The sequence below is a fragment of the Arachis hypogaea genome, chromosome 13 (genome assembly GCF_003086295.3).
Source record: "Arachis hypogaea cultivar Tifrunner chromosome 13, arahy.Tifrunner.gnm2.J5K5, whole genome shotgun sequence".
In the NCBI taxonomy this organism is placed as follows: Eukaryota; Viridiplantae; Streptophyta; class Magnoliopsida; order Fabales; family Fabaceae; genus Arachis; species Arachis hypogaea.
The window spans coordinates 48,702,927-48,709,194 of NC_092048.1; the positions used below are offsets into that span (position 1 = coordinate 48,702,927).

At 39.2% G+C, this 6,268-nt stretch overlaps 1 long non-coding RNA gene across 1 annotated transcript; it reads left to right on the plus strand.

The window, feature by feature from the left end:
- The first annotated feature begins 2,958 nt into the window (after positions 1–2,958).
- On the plus strand, positions 2,959–6,045 carry LOC114925067 (uncharacterized). Its single transcript, XR_003813058.2, has 4 exons — positions 2,959–3,136; positions 3,232–3,285; positions 3,361–3,508; positions 5,752–6,045. It is a non-coding gene; the product is annotated as an uncharacterized lncRNA (long non-coding RNA).
- Positions 6,046–6,268: the final 223 nt, after the last annotated feature.

Genomic DNA, 6,268 nt, shown 5'->3' on the forward strand with positions numbered 1-6,268 from the left:
GTCGCCAGGAACCCTTCACAAAGAAAAAGGAAAAAAATTACACCTAGGAGCCAAAATTTCAAGAAGAATCATTTTGTCGCTTCACATTCTCAGCGCGGGAACAATGACCGAAGGAACGATAATCGTTCGGACCCAAATCCAGAAGGGCAAACTAGTGCTCAACCGGGTGACTTAAGGTGCTCAAGTTGCAAGAGGTACCATCCAAACAGACCATGCAGGGCAGGATTAGGTGTATGTTATAAGTGCGGGAGGCCGGGGCATATGTCTTGGAATTGTTTGTACAGAGGAAGCCGGGATGCAACCGAACCCGATTTTCAAACCCGAGGTAATTATGAACCAACAGTTGAATTTTTTAATTTCCTTGCCTACCATTGATATGTAATGTTCCTTCGTGACGCGTGACGAGTTTCAGTAATCATGAGGTCCAAGTCGATGATTAGTCGAAAACTATTGGTTGTTGAGTCGAAGGGAGTACTAGAAGAGGGAATCACCTAACAAACTATTTCTTTGTGGGAAGCATCGGTTATGCTGGAGAAGAAAGAAGAGAACGGTAGGAAACCTTATGCAGAGAGAGTGTGCTAACGAATCTTCGCGACTCGATCTAATCCTTCTTTTGAAACCTACATTGACATTCGATCCGGAGCTTTTCCTAAATAGCTTGACTACCTTTCTAACTTTACTCCTTGTGCACATGAATATTGTTTCTTCCAGGATGAGTCTGAGCTTGTCTTGGTATAAACGCGTAATCCTTGAATCTTGTACCCTCGCTATGACTAGAGTTGCCTTGTTCGCAAACCATGTTCTTCAGAATCAGCAGAAATTTCTTTGACTCTATACGCTCTGTTCTCTCTACTAAGGGTCTTTAATTTGAACTCTTTTCTTGAGATGCACCTAGGTTCTTCTCCTTGTGCATTTCCTTATTTCGGTATAATCCTGATTAACCGTGTACAAGATTTTCTTTTTAATCCTTACGAACACCGTTTGTATTGCTCATTCATTTTTCGAGCTTAATGTCCTTTTGAAAATTAACTCGAGCCTATATTAGTATCATGTATAAAGTATAGCTGCAACTATTGAGATGTTGATTCCTTAAGAGCAAGACTTTTGGATACGAAAAATGAAGCAGGTAAGCATGCGCCGCCAAAAAGAGTTTTGAAGCATTAATTCTTGCAGACTACAAAGCCTATGATTAGTTTAATACGCTAGAACATACACCGGTTACATGGATACCCGAATATGAAGAGAGCTTCCAACCTCCAAGAGAAGGATTAACCCCAAATCCAGTAATCAGGATACCCGAACTTATTTAACAACTCGGAATTAGTGCGATACATTACCAGAGGGGTTTAGGATACGTGTAAATACAACATCGTAAAGTGGTAACAGATGCCCTAAGTAAGAAGTTTTTGGGAAAAATGCTTGGATATTAAGGGTATAGCTAAAGGAGTCAAACTAAATCTATTGCGATTTTAAAACATAGCAAAGACGAAATGCAGGAAGCGTGAGGGGACGATAAATACCTACCAAGGATGTCGAAGTCTGGCAAACGAAAGGGAACTAAGAAAGGATTTATATGTTTAATGTCGAAGTAGAGATCGTAGAGTCAAGGACTTAAGGAGTGCAATAACAGTGATAAGGAGCTACTAAGAGAACCAAAGCCGGCTGAATCAAGAAGACACCATGAGTGGGTTATGTGTCGAGATTAGGAGTTAGAGTGAGAAACTGTTGTCCGAAGAATACAAGAGAGGATTTTTGAAGTTACCTTGGGGTTCTAAGACGTATCGCGAATTTAAGAAGATATTTTGAGCCGCCAGAAGTGAAGAACAAAGTGACGATCCATGTGATTACATGTTCGACGCATGAGGAAGAAAAGAGGGACCACCAGAAGCCATGCGAATGCTACAACTGTCGAAAATTCAGCATTAAAGGTAAAAGAGAATAACCATCGATTTCATAATAGGTTGCCGACGACTAGGACAAAAGGTGATACTGTTAGGGAACTGTGGATCAAGTGACCAGGCCCATTTTGCCCATCGGAGTAAACCACTTCTTGGGGATATCAAAGAGACTATGCATCAAGGAGAAGGTGAGACTTCACAGTATGTTAAACACATTTGAATTAACCGAAAACTGGAATACCAAACGTCTTAGTTCCTGAATTTGACAGCCGAAACAACGGAGGAAGAGTGACACAAATCTAAGTTAGAATTCTCACTATGAAAGCCGACAAAAGAGTTAGGCAGATCTAAGAAGAAGACTTCTCAAGTTGGAAGGAAGAGGATACCTATTTCTGAAGATCACTTCAACGAACTAGAATCGGATGATCAATCAAAAACTAAAAAGCTAAATCCCCATCACATCGGACTAGTGGCGTATAGGATCGTTTTACTATCACAATGTTCGAACCTGCATGATGTGTTTCACATATTACAGCTTCATAAATACACCTTCGACCCAGTTATGTCCTACAACCAGAATCAGTCCAAGTAAGAGAAGGTCTGACGCTTCCAGTAACTCTGGTTAGGATTGATGATACTAGCATTAAACGTTTACGCAGGAGAGAGGTTTTCTTAAGTGAAAGTAGCTTGGTGTTGGGCTGGTATTGAAGAATACACCTAGAAACTTGAGACAGAGATGCGGAAGGACTACCCACACCTCTATTCAGGTAGCGCACTCTGAATTTTGAGGACAAAATTCCTAATTAGGTGGGTAGGATGTAAACCCCGCTAAAATCGGTATATAATTAGTCAATAAATCGAATTTTCAATAGGAAAATTAAATACGCAAAACTGATATCAAAATAGGATAGAGCTCGTCGAAACGAGAATTTTGATACCAATTTCGAAAAGTTTGGCCCAAGATTGGGCCGGATGGGCCGAACTGGTTGAACCGGACCCAAAATGGGCCCAAGGCCCAACCAAACCCAATCCATTAAAGAGGCACAGCTTCTTATTTCCTTTCTTCTTCATTATTCACGCTGGGAAACTTTCTTAGGGGGAAGAAGAACACAAGCAAAAACCTAACCCTCACTTTAATTTCAAATCCATGTAACTTTTGATCCGGAGCTCCGATTGACGAACCGTTTGCGGCCACGCGTTCACCGTGACGAGCTCTATGAAACCCATGGAACAATTGGGTAGGTAACTCATTATTTCCTTCTCAGCCAGCTTCTCCTAATTTCGGAAATTTATGAACAATTAAGTCAAAAATTGTTCAATTCTTGTGTTCTAGGTTCAAGTTAGCTTCCGGAACTTGTGGGCTCAAGCTATTGAGCATATGGGTATGGTAAGAATACCCTAACCCTAGCCAAATCTTGTTTTAGTAATGGAGAACTGAAATTGGAATATGTATATGTAATAGGTGTAGATTAAGTGGGTATATATGCATTGGGAATATTTGGAGGCTTGTTGGTGATCAAAGCTTAGTTTGTGGCTGTTTTACTTGAGCTTGAAGAGGCTGTAATTTTGTGTTAAGAAGCTGCCTTGGGTGAATTAAGTGATCGGCCAAGGTATGGTTTAAGTTTCATACGTTTAATATTTACGGTATTGTGAAAGCTTAGGTTAGAGGTACCATAGGATAAGTTGAATTGTTTGTTGTATTTAATGATTAGCCTTGTAATGTTATTGGAATAGATTTGTTGGTGGACATATATATTGGAATTATGAGGTGTGGAAGTTATTAATAGTGTGTTCTTATATTTATTTATGATGGATTAGGATTGGTGTTTGTTGATAAGGATGTAGAGTTGTGTTGTGGTGGTATTGCATGTGCTGTAACTAATTATGTAATGATCGGAATTACATGAGACCAAGTCTGGGCTAAACTTGGGAATATAAGGAACTAAACTGGAAAATTTGGGACCTTTTTGTTAAATATACAATTTATGGCAATTTTTTTAAAGTTAGGTTGTTAAATCTGTCCTGCAGCAGAAAATGTCAAACAGGGCAGCAACTTGTTTACCTTGTTGCGACTTCTACGAGTTGAGTTTTGGAGCGAAACCAATTTTGTTATAAAATTTGAATAATTTTCCTTATTTCTCTAAAACCTCTTAATTTTAAGAGTTGAGGATTGGGAGTTGTGAGTTTTTGAATATTGGTGGTCAGAGCTGAAAAGAAACAGATTTCAGCAAGCTATGTATCAACTTCCAATGCTTGTAACTCTTAGAATTGAATAACAATTGGGTTGCAACCAAGACACACTTGTTCCTGGATGAGTAAAGTTTAACTACATTACTTTTAAAAGTCATTGGATTTAACTTGGATTTTATATTGAATTTTGAATATCATATGCTGCTGCTGTTTTTCTGGTTTTATGCACTGCAGAGCAGTCACGGTTTTTCCTTTATTCCCGAGGCTAGAAAAATCAGAAGATTATGATATTTAGTTTGTTAGAAAGCTTATTTCAATATGAACGCCTGGATATAAAGTTTGTGCAATTCTGAGTTCATTTGCTATATTAGAAACAGAAAGAAAATAGAGTGTCGAGGATGTCTTAGTGATGGTCATGGGTTCGAGAAGTTAAAGTTTAATCCTCGTGTGATGTGATTGGTTAACGTTAGAGTTGGGTTGATTTAAAGATTATTTGATATTAAGAAGTTTGAGAAGAATTTGATAAATAGTTTGGTCAGGACCTGGAAAGGGTAATCAAGATGAATTATAAGGGAATGATGATGAAAGGTGTGAAAGGGAGGTTGTTAACAAAAGGAGTTAATATGCCATGGCTTGATGAATGATTAAACAATGATTATGACTATGAAATGGCTTATGAATGATGATATCTGAGATACGAGTTTCCCTGGGTAAAAACCGTGGCTTGCCACCACGTGTTCCAGGTTGATTCTCGATACTCTGTTAACCCTACGTCGTAAGGGTGACCGGGCACGTATAAATTCCCGGGTATGGATCAACCCCCATTGAGTGATTATATGATGAATGTATGTGAAATCTATGCATAGACTCTTGGGGATGCGCGACGAGGGACAGTCTAAGGTTTTCGGACTTGTCGGGTTGGCTGGATAACCGACAGATGGGCCCCATCAGCCATAGGACAGACATGCACCATATGCATTTGTTTGCTTTGATTGCTATGCATTTTCTGGGTTTGCCTAATTGATTTATATCGCCTGCTACCTGCTATACTTGCTATTTGTACTATCTGCTCATTACTTGTGCGTGATCTTGTTTGGTTGCTTGTTTTTGTTGCATTGTGGACGATGGAGGGATGGAGGAAAGGAGAAATGGCTTGGTGTTGATTGAATATTGAAAATGAAGGATTAACCACATGACCGTATTTCGGTTCGGTGGCTTTCGTGATAGTGGTTCAGTGGCTATCGTGATAGTGGTTCAGTGGCTATTGTGATAGTGGTTCAGTGGCTATTGTGATAGTGGTTCAGTGACTATTGATATAGTGGTTCAGTGGCTATTGTGATAGTGGTTCAGTGGCTATTGTGATAGTGGTTCAGTGACTATTGATATAGTGGTTCAGTGGCTATTGTGATAGTGGTTCGGTGGCTATTGTGTTTTTCGGTTCAGTGGTTGTTGTTAGGTTAAGTTTGAACTTGAATAAGTTAGGCAGATTTAGAATACCTACCCCTGTTTATGGCTTCTATTTTTGTGCTCAAGTTGGATAATTGAATAACGGAGTTCTAGGATTGCCTATAGCATTCTCAGGACCGTACTTCTTATGCGCGTGGCACTTTTACCATGCTGAGAACCTCCGGTTCTCATTCCATATTGTGTTGTTGTTTTTCAGATGCAGGTCGAGAGGCTCCTCGCTAGGCGTCTGGATTCTGGAAAGCGAAGTAGTTCTTGGGTGTATTTTGGTTTCTATTTGTATATATGTATATATAAGTGTAGCTTACTCTCCAAGTAATTTATGTATGCTGCTCCTCTTAGAGGTTGAGGGAGAGATAGGAGTTTACTTTGGTATTTTGGTATATTTTGGGGACACTTATGTATGTTTATATGTATATACGTATCCTCCGGCCAGCCTTAGCTTCGCAGGCTGAGTGAGAGGCTAGTTATGCTGTTCCTTGGCTTTCCTTTATCTCTTCGTTTATTGTTCTATCATATTCCTATTAGGTTTCTTCACCCGCAAGTAATTCGATTTCCCGAGAGTTGTGCTTTTTATTTTGCGATTTTGTTTTGCCCGTTTTTTTTTAAGGCTCCTAGTTAAGTATCTCTCTTCCTATTATTATATATATATAATTCTATCTTTAGAGGTCGTAATATCTTACTATCTCAATCTTATGACTTAAGCATAAGATTTA